General features: G+C 36.9%; 1 long non-coding RNA gene across 2 annotated transcripts; it reads left to right on the top strand.

Moving 5' to 3' along the window:
• The first annotated feature begins 80 nt into the window (after nucleotides 1-80).
• On the top strand, nucleotides 81-25,235 carry LOC137056529 (uncharacterized). 2 transcript variants are annotated; one of them, XR_010900370.1, is made up of 4 exons: nucleotides 81-271; nucleotides 1,868-1,995; nucleotides 2,250-2,323; nucleotides 24,368-25,235. It is a non-coding gene; the product is annotated as an uncharacterized lncRNA (long non-coding RNA). The 2 variants fall into 2 exon arrangements; XR_010900369.1 differs by having other exon boundaries at nucleotides 2,245-2,323.

Here is a 25,235-nt window from a genome sequence, read left to right as displayed (position 1 = left end):
GCATTGTACAAAGTCTAAGAAAATAAATATGCATTTGGTTTAATTCATCATGAATGCGATTGTTTCTGCATATTTGCATGACATTCAATTTTATTGTGCAGACTGATGCGTCCGAGACGCTCGCGCAACGCGCATTCTGTTCAAACCTACAGATTGATACCGACGTCGTCAGACATCGATACTTCACGAATTGCAGATGCTAAGAAAAATAATATGAATTCCCCAATACTAATGTGACGTGAAGAAAGTTTGCACATCAAGTTCCAACAAGGTAACTTAGGCTAATTAATTAATTAGGCTTAGCTTGGTTAACTTACCTCAGATTCCGCCTGTGTTTTCATTTAGCCTAGCTATTAGCTAAACGACCAAATTGAACTTTAGAACTGTACACTCGTGTAAAACTCATTTTGTGAGCTAGTTTGAATCATATTTGATTCTAACTAAACAATTGTATGTTTTAAAAGGTTCTTAAAATGTGCCACATAAAAAATACTATAGCATATTTATAGTTAAATTAGCCCTTCTAGTGTTTTTGAACCATACTATAGTAAAGATACTACAGTAGATTTTAGTTTATTGTACAATTACTACACGTTGTTAATCGTTCATTTAACGTTATACAACAACATACAGTCAATTGTTAATCAAATACTGATTAATGCTACAATTTACTGTAGTATATTTATTATGGTATGATTCATAAGCACTATAGTATTTACTAGAGTAATTTTAATATGTGGGGATATTTTTAGTTGATCATAATTTTGTTGGGTAGATTTCTGGCAAGAAGCCATTGTTGCAACGACTTTGCCTGTTGGATTGTTAATTATTTTTTGTTCGAAATAATGTTTTGATGTGTTTCTTATTCTTTAAAACGTCTTCTTATTTCTCACTGTTTTAGAAATTAGAGGTTTCTGTTGAATAAACTGTCAGCCTTCAATAAACGACCCCCTCCCATGTTATTTTTCTAATTACTAACCAATTGGGATATATGAAATTTCAATATTCAATCATTTATACATGTAATAATCTCTGATATTGTGTGGTCTCTTTCCGGACATAATGAAATTGATGTCATTAATGACTCACCCTAATGTCGTTCCACACCCGTAAGACCTCATCTTCAGAACACAGTTTAAGATATTTTATATTTCGTCTGAGAGTGTATCTACTCTATACTGTCCATGTCCAGAAAGGGAATAAAAACATCATCAAAGTAGTCCATATGAGACATCAGTTGGTAAATTAGAATCTGTTGAAGCATTAAAAATACATTTTTGTCCAAAAATAACAAAAACTATGACTTTATTCAGCTTTTCAGGGTTTGTTTTCAAACCTCAAATAAAGATTAAAACGGTCATAAATCCGCTTATTGATTCATGATTTGGATCACGTGTCAAACTGCTGAAATCACGTGACATTGGCGATCCGAATCATGAATCAATAAGCTGATTCATGACCGTTTGAATCTTTATTTGAGGTTTGAAAACAAACGCGGAAGAGAAGATAAAGTCAAAGTTTTTGCTATTTTTGGACCAAAATGTATTTTCGACACTTCAGGAGATTCTAATTAACTAACTGATGTCACATATGGACTACTTTGATTATGTGTTTTTTTTTACCTTTCTGGACATGGACAGTATAGTGTGCATACACTTAGTTACGCTGTTGGACTAAATATAAAATATCTTAAACTGTGTTCTGAAGATGAACTTCTTTCTGAGTCTTTATGAACTCTGTCTTACTGGTGTGGAACGACATTAGGGTGAGTCATTAATGACATAAATTTCATTTTTGGGTGAACTAACCCTTTAATTCTCTTAACCAGTTTGTGTCGTGTAATAAATCACAACTATTTTCCCCACAGATGGACCCTGACTTGTCACATTGTAAGGTGTTGCCCTATTGCTGAAGGTTCAGACTGACCGTGGGGCCCCTGGGGGCCCTCACCCTTCACCTTTCCCATCTCCCAGGTGCCAGGCCACTGTATGTAAGGTGAGGATGCCCTGGGGCAGGGATTGGCCAGCATGCCTCTCTGTGGGGGTCTCAAAGGGTGCCGATGTTCTTCTAGTCCCCCTCCTATGAGGAAAGACCATAATCAGATGTTTAAACTCTTTGGTCACCCATCAACCTAAACTAGTGCTTCATCATAACACAGGCTGTTGAGACTTCAGTGCTAGAGGTTTGACCAATCTAATCCAATCTGATAATCTGATCTAATCTAATCTAATCCTGTTTTCCCAGAGCAGGAAGAGGAAATATCACTTTCTACTGACATCTGACCCCTGCACGGAAATGCCGGGAAAAAAGGACAATGTGTAAGGTGAGGTGTCTGTGGCTCGAGAAATCATACATTAGTTTATTAAAATCAAGCCATTTGACTATACAGTGCTGTGGACAGAAGTTTGTGTGGGTTTGTGCATTTCAGTTCCCAAATAGGTCACAGATCAGGTACTAAGCGCTCGATCAGTAGGTTTGTAAAGATAAACAGAGTTTGGCGTGGAGATCTGCAGCTCTTGAGGAATCGTGTTACCGTCAGTGCTGATAAGACTCGGCCTGGGGAAGTGCAGTCACTCAGCAGCTCAGAGATTGAGCCCAAACTGATGAGTAACTGGAGGATAGTGTTGCACTGTGGGATGTGTGAAACACCATTGCCATTAGCCGAACAGATGCTTTTACCTGTTAGGGACACAAGAACAGGGAAAAGTGTATCCTAGGTCAAGACGAAGATGTTGAGATGTTTAAAAAGTATCATATATATATATATATATATATATATATATATATATATATATATATATATATTTATATATATATATATATATATATATATATATATATATATATATATATATATATATAACAACTAATATATATATTTATAGATTCAGATTTAGTTATTTTAGTACGTCAACTTGAAATGAGAAATGTTTCCTCTGCAAATAGCTGAAAGGATAAATATATATTTATAAATATTTTATTTCATGTCACAATTTCTAATGGTTTTAGTTTTAGTTAACTATAATAATAATATATAATAATAATAATGTGTATGTATGTATGTATGTTTTTTTTTATTTTTATTGAAAGTTTGAAAATGTTGGTTAGTTATTAAACTTTTGAAGGATTTTTAATAGTATTAAAGGGTTAGTTCACCCAAAAAAGAAAATTATCTCATTAATTACTTACCCTAATGTCGTTTGACACCCATAATACCTCCGTTCATCTTTGGAACACTAATGAAGATATTTTTGTGGAAATCTGATGGCTCAGAAAGGCTTTCATTGACACTAGGGGTGACCGAATAGTCGAAGATTCGATGCATCGATAGGTCTGTCACGATAACAAATTTTGCTGGACGATAAATTGGCCAAGAAATTATTGTGATAAACGATAATGTTGTTCTGAGACCATTTTCATCTAAAATAATGATAATAGCATAAAAATGCAGGTACACCTTTTCAAAGATCAATAAACTTTAATTTCTAAAGACTATTTAACACTAAAAATGGAAAACATTTTAAATAACCATAATAAATGAACAAAACAACCAAAAACAATAAAAGCATAGACTCTCAGTCTGTTTAAAAAAATTCATTTAAATAAATACCAAAAACAATAAATAAAATGGATGAAAACTGCAACGGATGATTGTGTTTTAGGTGCATATTAGGGGCAGCACGGTTCACAAAACCCACGGTTCGGTTCGTATAGGTTTTAGGGTCACGGTTTTCGTTCTGTACGGTTCTTGTTGTTTTTTTTCTTTTAATCCAGAAATACTTCAGCATATGATATATTAATTATCCACAATTTAGGATACAGTATTCAAAAAAAAATTGTTATATCATAGCCTAATCATGCACAAACTGAACTTGACCATCTCTGAGGAAAGTGATATTTTGATACAGCAAGAGAGAAGACATTGATGACATGCTTTTCATTTATTTGGCAAAAAAAGGTGAATGTGCATTGCTATCTCTTCAGGAACTTAAGTGCCTTTTTAGCACACAAAGATTGAACTGAAGAATTAACTTGCGTTTATCAAACTTCAGTGTAGCTTTAAGCCTCTTTATGCAGGAGGGTGCGCGCAAGAAAAATGACGTCGACGCGGAGTGCGCGAGACCCCTTTTCGCTTGGCGTTGTGCACGTTAAATTTCATAACTTTGCGTGCGGCTCCGCAATCGAAGAGCCATGAGTTCCAGACGAATCTCCTGGCCGAGAATGACGTCTTTTCACGCTGCACCCGGTCTTTGCGTCGAGTATAAACATCTCCCCAAACAGACGAGGTGCGTGCAGTCAACGAGAGAGATGAGGAAAACAAAAAAGCATGCAAATGGCAATTATCATTGCCGGAAAAATCATCGAGCTCATTTTTTTAATTGTGCGATTAATTGATTTATCGACTATCGCGACAGGCCTATGCATCGATATGCGGAGCCGGATTCGACCACCGATCTCGCAGTCGAATCTTTGCGGGTGTTATGAAATGAGGATCATACCATTTTGGTAATATGGGGGTGCTGAATATTTTAAAGACGTGGCGCTGAGCTTTGCGTCCAGTGTGCAACCCGATGCATCGATTTTGCGGAGCTGGATTCGACCACCGATCTCACAGTCGAATCTATGCGGGTGTTATGAAACGAGGATCATACCATTTTGGCAATATGGGGGTGCTCAATATTTTAAAGACATGGTGCTGAGCTTCGCGCCCAGTGTGCAGCCCCTTTAAGGGCGCTGAGCTTCAGGGTCGCACACCGGACGCGAAGCTCATGTCTTTAAAATTCGAACACATTAGCTGTGTCTCATTTCAGAAGGCTGCGTCCTCCGGAGGTCGCATTTGAAGGGTGCATACGTCATAAGGCCGTCTCATTTCAAAAAAATGAGAAGGACACTCCAAATGCGGCCTTCGAATGCGTCCTTCTTTCACAGGATTTCGGAGTGTGCATGAGGTGTAGCCTTCACGGCTGGAGATAACCCATAATTCTTTGCGTCGCCGTTAACAACCGTCATATATATTTTTTTATATTATATGAAAAAACTGCACCACTGCCAGATATACATACGATACATACGAAGCTCTATTACCTCAAACAGATAGTTGCGGTTAACAGGATTACAACGCTTTATTGCTTTTTAAACGTTTAGAACAGTACATTGCTGTCAAGACAAGAAACATGTCATAGTAATTTTCAAGTTATAAATAATTTTCATTCATATAAACTGGCGTGAGAGCGCAACAAGGCTGAACTTGTTGGCATAGCAACGTAATACTTCCTGCCTGTGTGTCCTACAAAGGACGTCTCATTTAATTCTGATTGAGGACACTTCGTATACTGCATCCTACACAGGACGTGTCCTCCGGAGGATGCAGCCTTCGAAAATTAACGAAATGAGACACAGCTACTGTTTTCAATGGGTGTCACACCGGCAGCAGCATTCGGGGCCTGTCCGCTGCGACTCAGGAAGTTGTTTAAAATCCTGCCGTGCCACAGAGCTCCATTTCAAGGTTTTATATTAAACTTATATTATATTTCTCTCAAATCGTCAATGTACATACTGCTTTCATCCTGTGCTACAAGATACACCCATCATACAGCTCTTCTGTCCGAAGTCGATTCAAAATTGAGCTTGCGCGTATATAATGTGCGCGTCCGATGTGAGATACCTTACACGGCGCTGAGCTTTGCGTAATAATGAATTAATAATTAATAGCCTCTTTGAAGTCAATCGATTTGATGTAAGGAGGAATTATTGATAAAACATAAACAGATCTAGATTTGATAAAGAATCAAATGTTCGCCTCGACCGCAATGGAAAGACTTGACTTGACCATTTTATCTCCTGAACATGATACCATTACTGCCCAGTCAAACAGACCCATAACTTACAGTAGTGATGGTTCAGTCTTCCTACGGTCTGTTCATCATTGTCAAACCCATAATACAGTAAATGTTGTGTCTGGATCCTGTGCAACGTGTCCAGCCTCGTAACTGAACTTTATCACCAACCTAACGTGCGATATGAAAACCGACCCGGCCGTGCACTGGTTGGTCTGTCTGACCTGGAGAACATGATAGTTTCAACCTGACATTCAACATCTGTTTGTACCAGTCAGCAGGAATTAGGGGACTAATATCTCATAACGCCACGAGATCTCTTGAGGAAGTTAAATATTTAAGGGCGCAACATGCTGGCGTTCCCGACCGTGGCTGGGAACGGCAGGCTCCTCGCAGCTCTGTAAAAAACATGAAGCATACATTTGATATCTGAGGATAATGCTCATCTACTGGCATGACTCTGGTATGGTTTCATCAGACTCCTTACTGGGCCCATAAAAGAGGTAATGTATGGGCTGATAATGGCATGAGATCCAGAGAACGACCCAGCAACCTCCATATGGATGCGTTTATATAAAGCCAGACCCATATAAGCTCTCTGAACTGTCACCACTTGACATGCAAAATGATTTAGGGAGGTGTTGGGAATATTGGTGTGTGATAGTACTGATATATGGCTACTGGGAAATACTGTGTGCATCAGTGACTAGATGAAAAAAAAAATGGCTGTGAAAAACGGCGTCTGTGTAATGCAGTTTCAAGGTGTTTTCACACCCTCATGCTGAGCTCATCGAGTCGAGCGTTTTGCTTTGCAAATCAGTTTATTTTATTTGATGGATTGCGATAGTCTTTATTCTGAGTTGACTTTTCTTTAGTTGTGACAGAAACATTTCGCTCAGTACTGTATTTAATATAATTTGCCATATTTTGTGACAATAACTATTATATATTTGTATATAGTGATTGCCAAAGCAAGCACTTTATAATAAGTCACACTTTACAATAAATTCTCATTTGTTATCATTGTTTAATGCATTAACTAACATGAACTATAAGCAACATATTCATATTGCATTTATTAAGCTATGCACATTAATTAATAAAACTAGACACTTTGAAAGGCATATAACCAGAACATTAAAATGATGTGGTTTTGAATATTAGCTCACAGTAAGCAATCTGCAAACCACATAGCAATGCATTAAAACTATTTTTTGTGTGTGTGTGTGCAGTGAGACATCCATATTTTTTAGATTAATTGTAAACTAAATATTGTTGTATTACAACGGGCAAATCTCATGAAACCTGTCAACATTAATTGGTCATATTAATTGGGAGGTTGCTAGGCAACGTGGGGGAGAGGACGCTGGCGTCGTCTGTTCGCCGCTTCTCCACCCACAAATCATGTTACTGTACTATTAGATTTACATTTTATTTTATTTCCTTATGTTTGTGACTAGTCTAACAGTCAGAGCTACAATTGGGTTGGACTTCTGCGCCGACCCCGGTGTGTCCACAGAAGTCCCCGGAAAAAGGTTCTGCCTCCTGCATGGTGCTGCGGCGATCCCCATCGTTTGAATCGTCACGAAGACCCATCATCTGGTCTTCAGCTGTCCTGCCTCGGCAATATCATCAGGACACACTGCCGCTGGGAGAAATTTAAAACATGGAGTGGACCACAGTGTGCTGCGGAGCTAACAGAGACTTCCACCATCAGCTGTTTTCTGTTCACCATCAGCTCTGTTTCTGTTCACCATCAGCTCTGTTTCTGTTCACCATCAGCTCTGTTTCTGTTCTGTTTTCTGTGTTGGTTGATTGTTTGTAGTATTCTATATTTGTACTTTTTATTCATTTTTTTGTGTTATTCCCCCCCCCCCCCCCCCCCTTGTTGCACTTTGAGATTCTTCGGAATGAAAAGTGCATTATAAATAAAATCTATTATTATTATTATTATTATATAAAAACAGATTTTTTTTAGCCTATATCATTCTCATTATTTTAAAATGAAAAATATATAATTTAAAGTATTTCTATCATGGTATATTGTATTTGTTATTGTTTTAGATGCATGATTTAAATGTTGCAAATACTTTTTTTAATGGTATTTATTTAAAACTTAAAAAATATAATATTTATATAATATTACAATAGTCATTATCTAATGCGAATTGAAGAAAATAAAGTGAACTAAGGGATTTAATATATAAATGCAAATGAAAAATAAATATCGTAATAGTCCTAAAATAGGAGTAATTTTATATATTTGGCATATTTCACCCTATATATGTCGACAGAACATGTTTTTGTGAGATTCAGTTTGATTTATATATATATATATTTTGTTTATATGATTATATATTTTGAATTTGTTTATACAGAGGTCTTGGTAGTGGATCTCTGATGCTGCGTTCACACCGCACGCGAATGACGCGAATAAATCGCGCTATTCGCGCGAAGTTGGACGCGTTAACATTTTGAATCCATTCGCTTCATTCGCGCGTAAAATTCGCTTCATTCGCGTGTGACATTCACTACACAACAGACGCGAATTCGCGTCATGGGAGGGGCTTCTGCCAGGCAGCGGCAGTCGGCAGAAGGACTATCCGAGTTAAGTCTGCTCTCACTGGGGTTGATGAGCGCTGAGCTCCGGTGATCGCCTGGGTCTCACACCTCCGAAAACACCAGATCAAATTTTCAAATAGGAGCTCTCTTAATAAATAAATCACATATTTGAGCTTTAAACAACTACATTCTCGCCTGAAAAACTATTAAAAGTACATTTTGTGACACAATACAGTAGTATTTTTAAATTACTCTGGCCTCGGGGTTCCCCTATGGGTTTCCCATCTGTAAGTAAGCAGGCTCCTCATTGGTTAACGCGGCGCGAATATCCGCCAAAGTTCAGATTTTTCAACTTGAGCGATTCGCTTGTTTCGCGCGGTTCGCGATTCGCGCCGCAGAATGCCTATTCGCGTCTTTGCATTGACTTAACATGTAAATCACTCGCGCGAATCGCGTCATTCGCGTGCGGTGTGAACGCAGCATTAGGCTGATGTGTCATTAGCTACGTTTACGTGGACACTTTTTGCTTCAAACTGAATTAATTATTCCAGATATATGAATCAGAGCGTAGTGTTTACATGGATGCTAAATAAAGTGATCGGGTTGATGTGTGCGTGCTTCCCTACTATCCTCAGTTTCTTTGTTTTAAAAAGCAGACTTTCCCGCACCCAAAACCAATCGACTGTGAATGAGAGTCCCAAACCCGGGCTGGTGGGACGTTGTGGTCCACTTTACAGACGATGAATGGAAAGACAATTTCATAATGACAGGATACTCAGTTATGACACTTTTGTTTATCCACAACATTACCTTTTATTTAAACCTAAATAAGAAAGCCCATGTCAGTTCGTCTGTCAGTTGGCAGGCAGTCTTGGTCGCTTTATTACAAGTTTTTGCTGTGTGCAGTGTGTAAAGAAAAATAAAAATAGTTTGGCCCTCTTGCTGACTAGTGTCGTGCCCCTTCCAACCCATTCACGCACACATAGATGATTCGACTATCGGTCGACCATAAAAAGATTCGACAATTCTGATTTGAATGTGTAAATCCTTAGTCGGGGACACCCCTAGTGTTTACATGTAGTCTCAATCGGATTACAAAAGGAATAAACCACCCCTTACAATCAGAATTCAATTCTAATTAGATCTGGCTAATTCATTCCAATTGATGTGGTTACATGTGACTTTTTTTATTACGACTGTGCTACTAGTCCGGTTACGCTCAGATTATAAGGGTCCATGCAAACGCAGCTAGTGACTGAAAATATGTGACATTTTTCTTTTCAAAAACCCCATACAGAAACAAACACATGCACACAACCTTGGATATCTAAATGGAGACATTGCATAGACTTGCATTGTTTTTATATACAGCTAGCTATAATTACTGTAATCTAACCTTAACAACCTAAACCTGACAGAAAACGTTCTGCAGACTAGTGTTGCACTAGCCTGACGTGGTCATACTCAATTCTAGTCAGAATATGAGTCTGAAACCGCTCCATTGGGATGTGATTATGAGGCGTGTTTCTTTCCTGGTTCGGTTGAAACACGCCTCATAATCGCAGCCCAATGGAGCAAACCAATCAGAGCAACGAAGCGACGCATTGTCAAATGTCAACAGACAGAGCTCAAATGCACTCTGTTGCCAAGTCCGCGTTTCTTTTCGCGGTTATGTATGTCCAAGGGTTGAAGCGACTATTATGTGATATATAGACTCATGAGTGCGAATTTTAGCAGGCAATCTTGCCAAAATAACACACATTTTACCCCCCAAACACCATTTTTCCCACGGAGAACCCCACGAGAAACTATTGTTTAGGGCTAGTAGTTGGCGGGTTTTGTTGTAAAAACTTGGCAACCCTGTCTGCACACGCGCTGGAATAAACGATCTTTGCCGGTGTTGTAAAAAAATAAAATAATTTATTGATACACAGAGTACTTACCCAACATGATCATCATCTTTGAGAGAAATTAGGAAGGTGAATGCATATACAAACAAGCTCTCCATTTAGGATTCGAGTAAATATAATCCAAGCCCCTTTGATGACGTGATGATTACGTTACTGATGATCATCTGTCCGTCATCGTCTAAAGCCCGCCCTGATGATTTCATTGGTCTGAACAGTTTCTGTTTGGAGATAATTACTCCTCTATGGAGCAATGCCAGACCGAATTGCCAGACCTAAAAATGTTGTGGGCGGGGCTAAATTCGGCTGGCATCTAGGCTAGTGTGGCAAGATATACCGGTAAAGTATTGTGATACCCTGCTAATACAAACGGTACGATATGGAATTTTATTAGTACCGGTACTTTAAGGAGGACAACGCTAATGAGCTGTATTTCTTCATTTGCGTCGATGTGTGACTGTGACAGCAGGTGTCAGGATATATATATTAAGAATGAGGAGAATATAAGAGTTTTATATTTGATTTAATTTCTTTCTTGACTTGCAACTGTTAAATACACTTAATGTAGCTGAAAAATAAAGCACTGTTTTTGTCATATTGTTTGTAATTAGCATGTTTTGCTTATTTTTAAAAACAAAGATACAATTAAAAATCTATATTATAATTATAAAATTACATTTAAAAAATATATTAAATTACAGGTATCAAGAAATACGATTTTGGTCATCCTAACCTGTTCAGAAGTGAAAGGTTAGTGAATGATAACATGATTGATAAAGTGATCTCTGTAAGGATGTTCACACTGGCATGTAGTTATTATAGCAATAAGAGGAGGGAATGGTCAAAACCCAGGCAGGAGCATGCTGGCCAAGTTAATTTTTAGTAAAAAAATAAATCAATGAATAATAAGTTCTGTTGTCATATTAATCATATCTTTTTTTAAAACCGTGGTATCGATTTAGTATCGGTATCGAGGTATTTTAGTCTGGTATCGTATCGAAGTCATAATTTTGGCATCGTGACAATGCCTACTGCAGACACACAACACACTCATCAATGTCATGATTTCATTGTCTGAACTGCATTCCAGTGGTCTTCCATTAGGTTAAATCAGAATCCCACCCCTTTCCCAATCCTTTCCCTTAACTCCATGAAACGGACTCAAGAGTGAAGTGTCCTCTGCCGGCCTGTGAAGATCCATTGCTGAGGGGAATAAGTGATACCCTTTCAAGAGAGGCCAGACATGCCTCGACCACACCACAGCCTTTGTGTTCTGGACTAATCCAGCATGCACTTCAAGGCTGGGCCGGACTTCAGAGGAATCTGCTATCAATCTAAAGAAGAGAAGAAAGAGCCTTAAATGAGTGAGCAAACCCCCACTCTCTCTCAATGAATTACTGTGATAAGGTGCTCATCCTCATAACAGTCATTATTATATATTGGTGAAGACCCTTAATACATCAAAAGGGTCCAGGATGAACAAAAATCCGCTGATACTGATTTTGGAACCGAAAATTGACTACAAAGTTAAATAAGTGAAAAAAAGTTCAGTGGTGTTTGCATTGAACTTGTATTTAGCTAAAAAGTGACTTTAAAAACATATTTGACGTCATGTTCAAAAGTTTGGGATCAGTATGATTTTCAGCATCAGTACTCCAGTCTTCAGTGTCACACGATCCTTCAGAAATCATTCTAATATGATGATTTTCTGATCAAGAATATTTTTTTTTATAAATAGAAAGTTGGGAAAAAAAACAGCATTCATATGAGATCGAAAAACTTATAACATTATACATGTCTTTACTGTCACTTTTGATCAAATGAATGCATCCTTGCTAGATAAAAGTGTTAATTTCTTTAAAAAAATAAGCTTAATGTCCTCAAAAAGGATATATATGTATATATTATAATATTAAAAAAAATACAATAATGTTTATTATCATCATCGTTATTTTATATTGAAAATCGTATTATTGTAATTATTGTAAATTTGTGTAATTATTTTTTTGTATTTTTTGTGCCAAAAATACTACTCTAAGTACATTGAGTTCACTGAGCATCTTACACTCTTAAGTGTATGGCATTTTTGGTCCACTGGAAAACAGCCTATAAATCATACAAAATTTTGAAAATGTAAAAATTCAGAAAGCTTTTTGTGAGGGTTGTGTTTAGGGGTAGGGTTATAATAAACAGTTTGCATTGCACCATATAAAAATAATTATATCTATGTATAGTCCTCATAAAACGTGTGTGAGTAGATCTCTGTGACACTGTGTGTGTGTGTGTGTGTGTGTTGTAAAAGTTGTCAGATACACAAAACAACATAATTTCCTGTCATCCTGGCCATGATGTTGTCATGTGACCACATTCCATTCCCATGACATCATATGGGCTGAGTGAGTGAGCCGTGAGCGAGAGATGGATGATGTTGACAGCTCATCCCATGAACGTTTCGCATGCCCTCACCTCAAATGGGCCACGGTCGGCTTTGATGAGCGGCCTGGATTTTAGCAGCCCGGAAAGATTCGTTATGCACCGAATGACTCTCAGATCGCATCCTGGAGTAAAAGACAGTGGACAGAAGCTTCAAATAGCATTGTGTGTGAAGGTTTACCATCCACGAGGATGAGACGAACATAGAACGGGACGTATAATGAGCAAGAGAGAGAGAGAGCAGCATTCTCAGCTGTTTTCTTAGAGAACTAACTAGTGTTAGATTACCATAACACGACTCCTCATAAACCGTCGTCAGACGTCTCAATCAAAACTAAAGAGACATCTGGATTTGCAGCTACTCATAAAGGGACCTATAATAGTTTACTGGTGTTTTTCAAAGAAACACTTGTTTATAATAAACTAAGATAAGGTTACACTTTCCTTCCAATCCTGTACATCCCTGCTGATAACAATATAAATATCTAAATGATCATTATTTGCTTTGTCAGGTTGTACTGTGAAACTATTGCTGTGTTACAAAACTAAATAAGCTGTATGCTGCCTATAAAGTCAGCTGTCTTCTATAGGGGAGTATCATAAATTAATTCACCTCACTAATCTGAATGTCCTAAACAGTGTTATTTTAGTTGTTTATATACTATTACTATTATAGCATTATTAATATTTTTAAAAAATGAGTTTACGTTTTAGTCATTTTGTAATGTGATTAGGTTTTATTTAGCTTTAATGTCTAACTATTTCAGTTGTACTTTCAGTAATTGTAGTACCTTAGCTTAAAATTACTTGAAGTTACCAACATTTCAAATTTTCCGTGTCATTTTTGTATGTAATATTTCAATTTTTTTTTGTTTTATTCGATTTTTTTATTTGATTTTATTACGAAAACTATTTATAATAGTTTTATTAATTGTTGACAATAAAATCATATATACTAGGTAAAATATTAATAGATTGTGTATTATATCCTGGGTAAAGTATTATTTTAAGGAATTATTAAAATATCTATACATATTTATTATATTTCATCTGTATATTTTTCAAATTGCCAACATTTATATTTTTTATGTATTTTTTTCATTCAATTTTATTTTTTTATTTCATTATTTATTTTGCTTTATTTTTTATTTTATTTAATGAAAACTTTTTATAATAGTTTTACTTATCATACTGGGTAAAGTATTAATAGATTGTGTATTATATCAAGGTTGAAGAAGTAATATTTTAGGTAATTACTAAAATTTTATCAATATTTGTATCTACATATTTTCACTGTTGAATTAAATATATCTTATGTTGTCCGCCATCTTCGGTGGATTTTTTTCACACAACTCAGAAAACAGGGTCTCTTATAAAGAAAAAAGTTTGCCGCTTACCTTTTGACACCATGTGCAACTTAAAATACTGCCTCTGTAGTCAGTTCACTGCGTTTTGGACCAGAACACATCATTAACAAGTAACATTTCTCTACATTTGTGAGTGTGTTTGTGTCATGCAGGCCCAGCGCTGCTGTCGTCCTCTTTGAGGCTGACATGGGAGAGATCTTTTAAGGCCTTGTAGTTGTCTTAACCCCTGCTGCCTCTCAGCAGGTTAAGCCTACCCAAACATTCATCCTGTGGGTCAGCGACACCAATGACAACATGCTTTAGTCTTTTCACACAGCTCATCCCCACTGTGAGCTACCTGACAGGAACGGCCACCATTAGGCCTGCCATAGACCTCGAAAGAAAATCCAGCTCATCAGACAGCCGGAAGCTTTAGTTCCAACCAAAGACCAAACAGACAACATAGCACACATTTATGGACTGAAATTTGATTTTTTAATGAACAGTCTGACCAAAAGTAAAAATAAATAAGTAAAATATATATTATGATGTTTCGAATTCTTTAGTCGCTTTAAAAATCTGCTGAATAGTTGTAAATTATTGTGGCACATATGAATCAGAAAGAATGAGTTGACTGTTTGACAGAATGGTCAATTGATTTGAATAAAATGTATTTTATTAATTTTATTATAATATATATATATTCTAATCGTAGATAATTAAATACATTTAGTTTACTTTTATTTTAATTGTTAAATTTGGTCATTTAGTTTTTTATGTCATATATATAAATAAATAAACCCGAATAAAATGACAAACCACATGACAAAATTTAAAATTGATATATATATATATTTAACAACAACTATATATAGATATAGATAGATATTTATATATATATATATATATATATATATATATATTCAGATTTAGTTATTTTAGTACGTCAACTTGAAATGAGAAATGTTTCCTCTGCAAATAGCTGAAAGGATAAATATATATTTATAAATATTTTATTTCATGTCACAATTTCTAATGGTTTTAGTTTTAGTTAACTATAATAACCCCGGGTGGTAATATGTTGCTCTAATGGTACAGTAAAGTGCTAGTAATACGTGGTCATAGATTCAATTCCCAAGAAAAATAATTTTGGATAAAACATACCTTGAGTTGCTTTGGATAAAAGTATCTGTATTTATGTAATGTAAAATCAATTTTCAATTTTCAATTTTCAAATCAACAGTTCAGTAACCAACATTTAAAATGTTTAAAAATGCTTTAGCTAATGCATTCTTTTATAGCACATATATAAAGTCTGATTTAAAGTTGCATGTTTTCAGACTCTAACAGCGCTGTATTCTTAAGCGGTGTCTCTGCCCCTCCTTCACTAAATGGAGTAATTATTAGCTGTCATTACCCTGCCCTGTGCCCTGATACAACTCAAAGAGAGGCGTCACTATCTGATCACTATGTAAATGCAGTTAGCTGCCTGCAGTAATGGATCAATGGAGCGGTGGATGGTCTGTGTGGGGGAGGACAGAGACTGTCGGCACTGTCTGTCTGTCTGCTCTCAGCAGGTCCACTGTCCCGTGCGTCTCCGAAGGAGGTGGGACAGGGCACGTCTACCAGCCTGGAGACTCGGGAAGAAAAAGCTTGAGGGGCTCAGGCCTGGGCTTGTCTTGGAGGTCTTGGATTGCTGGGGCCTCTAGCCCCAAATTTGAATGTAAAATGAATGCAAATCTACAATGATTCAGGCAATACTGTTGAATCCACATTCTTTGATATGAGGGTCTATAACCCTTATGATTACATTTCATGTTATGGCATTTATTTTATTATCTCATAATGTTGCAGTCATTAAACTGAAGCTAGAAACCCATTGCATTTGAAACAAAGCTAGAGTTCGTCCGGTGTGGAACAGAAGTACATTTGCATGAATTTGCCTCATTTCGGGGCAGACTCCGTGTCTCTGCTGGTTGTTGGACTGCAGAAGGTTGGTTGTGTACATGTCAACAGTAGCAGAAGTGTGACTGTGATTATCCTGCTCTTTCTGGAGTGTGCAATACACAGTTGTTTAGCCACATTAGCTTTATCTAACACCATCAAAAGGCACATTACCTTCATGTTGTCATTGTAGTTGAGTGAAGTACATGTAGATTAGAATGCTTCATTGAGTCATTAAAGTGGATCTGCTTCAGTTACTCGAGATGGGGAAGAGAAAATGATGCATCAGTGCTGTCCAAAGTTTTGAAGAAACATTCAAGCCCCATCTAATAGAGATGTTCAGTCATGACATCAATTTGTTGGTTAAACCGGTGTTGTTTTGCATTAGGATATGAGCTGACAACATTTTTTGTTTAAATTGTAGTCTTATTTAGCTATAACTTGCTATCGAAAAGCACACAGTTGTTTTAAAATTCACATTTGAGGCATGTGTAATTCATGTTGTAGAATAAAAAAACACTCTAAAAATGCTGGGTTAAAAACAACCCAAGTTAGGTTGGAAATGGACAAACCCAGAAATTGGGTTGTTTGCATTTACTGGGTTCAAACATTTTCCATTTTCAACCCAACTTGGGTTGTTTTTAACCCAGCATTTTTTAGAGTGAACATATTTTCAAATAATGTTAAACACAGACCCTATAAAATTTCAATAAACAGACCTTAGTCTCTTCTAGGTTTTTGGACAACAAACAGTTGATTGAGATCAGAAATATTTAGCACCTATTTCAAACTTTTGGATATATTGTTGTATTTGATGCCTGCTATAAAATATACGGCAAAATGAGTTTTGGCGTGCATATGGTACGCGTTTTTTCGCGTGAATATGATACGCACTTTATGGCGTATTATACATACGAACCCACCACCCTAAACCTACCCAAGAGCTTGTCATATGCACGCCATAAAGTGCGTATCATATGCACGCGAAAAAACGCGTAGCATTTGCACGCCAAAACTCATTTTGGTGTATTCATTTCACAAGATTTCAAACTCCTACTATTTATACGTATGACCATGAGATCGTGTTGGCATTAACAGATTCATAAAGATTTGCTCAGGGCTGTGGACATTTATAATGAGTGGGATACCGAGACACTTGCGCTGAAATCGCTGGATGACACAGCTGGGGCAAGTGTGCATGGTAGGAGGAGTTTCGGCCAGTGCAACATCAATCAGTTTCTAGATTCAATAAATATAATGGGTCTGAATCAGTGGTTGAGCACTTTTAATGGGTCATAATAGTAGGAGGTCTGACATCGTAATGGCTCAATTTCTTCAGCTCTTTTATTAGGCCAATGGTAGAGGGCTGCATGTTCTCAGACAAACACACACACACAGCAATTATCTACATCACATATTGCTGACCCCAGCAGTGAATGGCAGTCACCTTTAATAAACAGAGCAATTGTTGAGCAATTACACCTAATGAAACAGCAGCTGAGAGGATGGCCTCATGTATAACACTATTATCTTTAATGCTGCTCCAGTTCTGCTCATTTAAAATGGAAAATTTAAAGGGCTGGAAAGGTGAAATGTGTGTTAGTCCCCTTAGTTCTATTAAATTGTTGAGGTTTTAAAAGAAAATGTGTGTGTGTGTGTGTGTGTGTGTGTGTGTGTGTGTGTGTGTGTGTGTGTGTGTGTGTGTGTGTGTGTGTGTGTGCGCGCGCACGTCTGCCCTGGTAAACCCTAAATTAAGGGGACACAATGTAAAAGAGATGGCAATATCTGAAATCCCTGTCCTTGTGGGGACATTTTGGTCCCCATGTGGATAACAGCTTATAAATCACACTAAGTGATGTTTTTTGAAAATGTAAAAATGCAGAAAGTTTTGTTTTAAAAATCCTTTTTGGCATTCAGTATAGAGTATCGAGATATACAGTTAAGTATAGACATGTAAAATCAAGGGGGAGATCATTGCTAAGATAATTTAGAAGAATGTGGTGAGAAATATCTGAGCTCATAGTGAGATCTCTCACTTTTTATTTTATTAGGTGTCTTTTTCAGCATAGTTTGAGACATTGTTGAGATGTCCTCTGAAGCTTGTGAGATGTCTAAGATAACAGATCTTTTTCTGAAGATGAACATCTAAAAAGTAAAAGACTTTTAAGTCTCCATTTGCTCTTGATTTAAAGGGGACCTAATATACCCTTTTACAAATTTTTGATGTTTTGGGGCTCTACTAGAATAGGATTACTACTAGATTCTTAAAAAATAAAAAATAAAAAAAATAATCCTTTTGGAGTGACTTTGCTTTGTAACTTTGGAGACCTTTCTCATTGAGTTTTTTCTTTCCTATGTGATAAAATGTATATGCCTCATTCTTAAGTTATGGGGGAAAAAATCAGATTGTGGGTTTTAAGGTCAGAAATGATCATCAATGCACACAGACTATGAACGATGTTTGTTTTTCCCCCCTCAAAAGTAGGAGGAAACCCCTAAAATAAAGCTGTGATTGTGCTGAGGTTACGCACTAGTGCGGATCTTCTTTGTTGTTTCTGATTCTATGCCAGGTTTACGCCTGCTCGTGGCACTGAACGCTTTGTGAGAGGTAAGGTAACCTGCTCGGTAAGACAATACCTCATTTACCCTGACGCCTTTGCATAGGCCAGATCGAATAACTAGAAATTTGAGGGACAAAGCCATCGATAAGCTGAACCAAAGAGAATGGCCACTTAGCTGCTTGAGCGAGACCAAGAGATGCCAGAGAAATCTGAAGCTGGAGGTGGTGGGACAGGCCTGCAGATAAACACCTTAGGGACCTGTGAATCCTGACTGACAGCAGACTTGTGTTTTAGTAAATGTGAAGAATCGGTCACTGCTAAGACAAAGGTTCTTTATTAAGTGCTGTACCTCCGACTGTGATTGTCAGATCTGATTGTCAGAGCTGATCTATAGAAGCAGAAGAACATCTCAGAAATGGGATCATTGCCAAATTTATTCCTGGTTTCACTTGGACAGTCAGTGGGTCCAAATGTTAGAGAGCACCAGTCAGACAGTCATCTGTCAGTGTGTCAGTGAGTCTTTCAGTCAGTGAGTCATTCATTCATTCATTCATTCATTCATTCATTCATTCAGTCAGTCAGTCAGTCAGTCAGTCAGTCAGTCAGTCAATGAGTCAGTCATTAAATGAGTCAGTCATTCAGTCAGTGAGTCATTCATTCATTCAGTCAGTCATTCAATGAGTCAGTCATTCAGTCAGTCAGTCATTCATTCATTCAGTCAGTCAGTCATTCAATGAGTCAGTCAGTCAGTCATTCGGTCGGTCGGTCGGTCAGTCAGTCAGTCAGTGAGTCATTCAGTCAGTGAGTCTGTCAGTCAGTGAGTGAGTCATTCAGTCAGTGAGTGAGTCAGTCAGTCATTCGGTGGGTCGGTCAGTCAGTGAGTCTGTCAGTCAGTGAGTGAGTCATTCAGTCAGTGAGTCATTCAGTCAGTGAGTCATTCAGTCAGTGAGTCTGTCAGTCAGTGAGTGAGTCATTCAGTCAGTGAGTGAGTCATTCAGTCAGTGAGTGAGTCATTCAGTCAGTGAGTGAGTCAGTCAGTCATTCGGTCGGTCGGTCAGTCAGTGAGTCTGTCAGTCAGTGAGTAAGTCATTCAGTCAGTGAGTAAGTCATTCAGTCAGTGAGTCATTCATCAGTGAGTCTGTCAGTGAGTGAGTCATTCAGTCAGTGAGTCAGTCATTCGGTCGATCGGTCAGTCAGTGAGTCATTCAGTCAGTGAGTCTGTCAGTCAGTGAGTGAGTCATTCAGTCAGTGAGTCATTCAGTCAGTGAGTCATTCAGTCAGTGAGTCATTCAGTCAGTGAGTCGTTCAGTCAGTTAGTCTGTCAGTCAGTGAGTCTGTCAGTCAGTGAGTGAGTGAGTGAGTCATTCAGTCAGTGAGTCTGTCAGTCAGTCAGTCATTCAGTCAGTTATATATAATATATATATATAATATAAAATGTGTGTGTGTGTGTGTTGTAGGGCTGTGCAATTTATCGAAATATCGCAAATGTACATATCGCAATATGCTTATCGCAATGGCGCACAAAATATGAATGATTTTAATAGGCTACTTAAACATTGTGAAAAGTTTATGTTTTTTGGTCGATGCATAAAGCAGAGAATAGACTGGGCACACGACTGTTAAAGGGATCCCCCGCCGATCTGTTTGTGACTTGTGTAGGTGAGTTTGTGTGCACATGTATGTTTGAGTGTGTTTTAAGTATAATTACAAAGGAATTCATTGGTTTTGTTTAACTCTGAAACAATTTTCGAGTTGCGTTGTGGTAAAAATAGCTACGGGTAATGCCAGCTGATTGAGGAGTTCAACCACTCTACGTCATCAACCTAGAACGCAAACAAAATGGCGCCGCCCATGGTCCAAATATAAAATCGATTTTTAAAATAACGTAGATCTTTCATGGGTTTTCTACTACATAATTCAGTAAGAGACATCATTTATGTTATATTAAGCCATACAAGTCTCAACACCATGGGATCCCTTTAATTATGGAACATGCTTGATGTTAAATAATAGTTATAAATGTGTGACATATGTATGTGTGACAAATATAAATTTGTGACATAAATGTTTGCTAAAACACTGCTGGTCACTTTTAGAAGTTGTAGCGATGCTTTCTTTTCCCAGGAAGAATGTGAAACACAAATGGTTTCATTCTCATTATTTAATTTTTTTAAAAAATATAATTGAAATAGATTTTAGAAACAAATTCCAATATCGTATCGAATATCGGATATTGCATATCGCATTTTTCTTAAATATCGCACAGCCCTAGGTTTTATTTATTTTCATGAAACTGATATATGCAAGACATACTGGTATAGCTGCTTAAAACAGCCCTGCTTAAACCTATTTTACTTTTATAATGTGGCATATTTTTCATATTTATCCAATGAATATCAAACCAATTTGATAGTGAAATGTTTCACAAGTTTCTAGTTTCTTTCTCTAATACGCTGTAAAATCTATACAGTCTAATATCACATAGACCAGTAAGAGAATTGTTTTTATAAACGGTGACTCCTGGAGCCGAGGAAAAAGCTTTTAATTCTTCTGAGTTAGATGTGAATTGACAGCTCGACTGTGTTCCCCGCGGTCGGCCCTCAGCCACGCCGAGGAGCCATTCCAACCTCAAGTACTCCTGTCAATCTAACAGGATTAACCATTACAAGAAATAATGTTTGGAATCACCTACTGAACTCATTTAATCTTGGGGCTAAGAGGCCCTCTAAGACTCTCCTGAAGCACAACAAATAAACATGCATGTGCCTTTTCACATTTCCTGTGCATAGAGAATATTATTACTGTTATTGTTAATATTGCAGGGCTCTAACCAAAACGTCCCATCCAATGATCAGTGGTCAATGGGTTTATATCCTGAATATGTAGTTATATTGTTATTTTTTAATAATGTTTTTAATCTAGTTCCTCTGGTTACTTGTTTCTTAAATGCTATATTTCATGCAGGTATAGGATTAAAATCCAATTTAAACTTTGCAAGAGAGAGGGAAAAATGTTGTGTTTTGGTTAGTTTGGCGTCTTGCTGTGTTCGTCTGTTGAAATAAATCACCTTTAGGCTCTGAGAGATGATAGTTCCCATAGCTCTCCAGTTTTATAGTGTTTTGAATTGTGCTGCCCTACTGTAACAGTCATGCTTTATCACACATGCTATGACATGGAGCTCAACAGGGACATCTGCTGGCAATTTCTAGCACTGCACCACCTTCAAGCATTGCATACATGTTGTCGTCCCAAAAGTGTCTAATTATAATTTTAGATCTCTCAAAGAGACAGATTGCAAAAAGACAGAATTGTCTTCTTTTGGCAAAATTTCTTTTTAAGTCAGGAAGATGGATACAAATGAAGTGCATGCATTTTTCATTACAAAGAGGTACAGTCAGTGTAAATGCTGAGCAATTAAAATCTTGACATAGTTCAGAGGCTCACCTACTTCTGACACGGACTTGTGGCACAGCTGCCCGTCACTCAGGAAAGCATGAATGAACACAACAGGAGGGAGGGTTTGCATCCTCAGGCACAAAATTCTTTCATGTCTTAGCCTACTCTGTTTTTCATTCTTTTCTTCTTCAGTATCTCCTCTTTTTATAATTAGCATTCATTTATTTAGAAAATACAGAGAAAAAGCAATGCGCTGTAGTATTTGTGGAGTTAGACTGGGTTTAAATTAATAATAAAGATGATGATGATTAAAAAAAACATGCAATGCGCTGTAGTATTTGTGGCGTAAGACTGGCTTTAATTAATAATAATGATGATGATAAAATACTGTGTTGCAGATGTTGTCTAATTTGAATTAAATTAGGACTTTATTGGGTAAAATCTTACACATTGGGCAGCTTTTAGACAGAAAATTAACCTGAATTCACCCTATTCTGTTGATGGATGCAAATTTTACACGAGAGGGGAACATTTGCATAACTGTTCTCTTGAATTACCACTCTTCAATTATTGACATATAAAGATATTTGACATATCTTTTGATTTATTGTTTCCTCTATGTGGTTCAGGAATAACATTAAATATGTTTAATCAGAGTAAAACAAAACAAAAAAATGAAATAAAATAACATATTACATATATTATAATAGATCATATATACATATTACTTTAAAATTAAACCAGTGCAATAAAATAACAATTTAATTTGCACAAAGCAATATCACATTACAATTCACATGTTGTCCAATATTAAGATTTTTATTTGAAATCCATGGGGGAAAAATAAAATCTTCGTATACGTTTACTTAAAAACCAAAGCTTTGAAATGCACTCCATCGTCTTTCGTGTGATTAATCTCAGTTGGAGTGATTGGCATGTTTGCAGTGTACACCAGTGGCCCCTATAGAGCTCTGAGGGCCCGTGAGGAGCAGGAATGTCTCTGTATCCCTCCATCCCTCCTGCAGCTCGGGTTACAGCATTCATAGATCACACTGACACTGCAGGATGGCTGCCATGGCCCAGTCCTGCCCGGAGAGGAGGCCGCGGGGCCTGGCAGGGCTGTCCGCTCTATGCTGGTCGCAGTTTACACCCACATCTCTGGGACAGACACATGTTAAAGATGCAGCGTCTGTCTGGGCTATCGAAGTGCGCAAAACAGATGTAGCACATATTGTTTTGTCTCAGCACCTGGTATTTATTTTATGGGGAGCTCTCGGGTACTGAATAAGAGATAAAAGTTATTATATTTTGTGTAACATTTGCCACATACTTTTGAGAACCAGCACTTTTTAGACAATTGTCAATGTACTAGTGCTACAAAGAACCCTAAAGTGATTTAGTTTGATATTAAGATGCTATAATGCGCGTCAGTGAATGGATACTTTTTCACATCTTAAATATGAATTATATAGGCACTTAAAATACTTCTTCAAATAAGAGTTTTAAGCCTTGAGCAGATTGGTGTACAATACACAATTAACTACAAGTTAATTAACTCTAACTATAAAATACCATATAGAAAAAAATATTACTATTTTTAATATTTTTGAGAAAAGTCTCTTAAGCTCACCAAGCCTGCATTTGATAAAAAAAATACAGAAAAAATAATATATAACTGCATAATATATTATTAATAATATAATAAAGTACACCATTTTACTAAATATAGCTTTAGATATAAAATACAAATATAACTAACCAATAATAAATTACTATAATAATATTGTGGAGTGGTGAAGAGAACCTATCACAGGTTATATATTAAGCAGATTATTAATTTATATTATTTTATTATTATTAATATTAAACATTTATTAAGCAGCACAACTGTTTTCAACATTGAAAATAAGTGATCATATTAGAATGATTAATCAGAGAAATAAACTATATGTTTAAGTATATTAAAATTGAAAACCTTTATTGTGAATTATAATAATTATGTTTCACAATATTTCAGTTTTGTTCTGTATTTATTTAATAAATAAATAAATGTATATTTTGTATATATAATGTATTAGTATTTTTTATATCAATTACATTGACTATATATAGTATATGTATATATTGCATATTACATATATATGTATATAATAATATAACATTTTTATTTATTTGTATTATCTCTCTCTTTATGTATATAAACATAAACACATATATCATTCCCAAAGACCCATATAACTAAAGAACCTACAGTCAAAAATGTTTCTTTATAAGAATATTCTTTGCTCTGTACCTTTTTTTAAACCCAAATGTAATAAAATTTTGAATGCGGTCAGAAAAAGACATTACATGGCAGTTGTTGACAGATTTGTCCGTTTCAGTTTCCTGAAGATGAATTGATGCCCTTCCAAATGGGGGTCAGATGGAAAGACATGGATACTCAGGTGAGCTGTGGGTCCGATCGGAGCCCCTCTCCCCACCCTGCTCTTACTCATGTGGGTCTTTTACCGGGCGCAGTCAAGTAGAGAGGAATGCTGAGGAAGTGACTGCGCTCCAGGCGAATATCTGAGCGTGGGGCTGAGAGACAGACAGATAGGAGGATAGAGGGATGACAAAAGACGGGAGTTGAGAGTGGCCCCGGGGCCGAGCCGACACGCCCACCTGTTGACTGCAGTCCGGGCACTAAGTGCACTGTGAATGGACACTTACAATGGCCGTGGCAAGATGATCCGCACTGTCTGTCTTGAGCAGCTTCTCTCTGATCGCCTCTTCCTCTCGGTGTTGACACCAATCAGCAGGTGATAGATCGACACAAGCGATGAGAAACAATCGTAGGGAGATCTTGTGCTCATTCTTACCATCTGGCTTAAATTCTTCTTAAAACCTTCAGCGGGTGTGTATATACATGGTTTTCTGCTCCTGGCATTGTGTTGAGGTTAACTGTTTCACACTAAAACAAACTGTCCAATCATTAGGCAGACATTATATGAAAAACAATGAGAGATTCGTCCCGGAGGCAATCTCAGCTGTTTCAGTGAAATATCAACTTCTTAGATGTTTCATGACATAGAGGATGACAGAGAATATTAAAAATAAGTATAAATAGAAACCCATGTTGATTCAAATTAGGCTTAAAATGAATGTGAAGATCATTTTATCTTAGAAAAATTAGATGAGAAATGCTTGAAATTGACATCTCTGACTTCTGACCTTGGCAAATTTGAGCACATTATTGGTATTGTAAATACA

Source organism: Pseudorasbora parva, chromosome 21, assembly GCF_024679245.1.
Source record: "Pseudorasbora parva isolate DD20220531a chromosome 21, ASM2467924v1, whole genome shotgun sequence".
Lineage (NCBI taxonomy): Eukaryota > Metazoa > Chordata > Actinopteri > Cypriniformes > Gobionidae > Pseudorasbora > Pseudorasbora parva.
The sequence above is the reverse complement of the archived record's forward strand: the minus strand, read 5'-3'. Positions and strand labels throughout refer to the sequence as shown.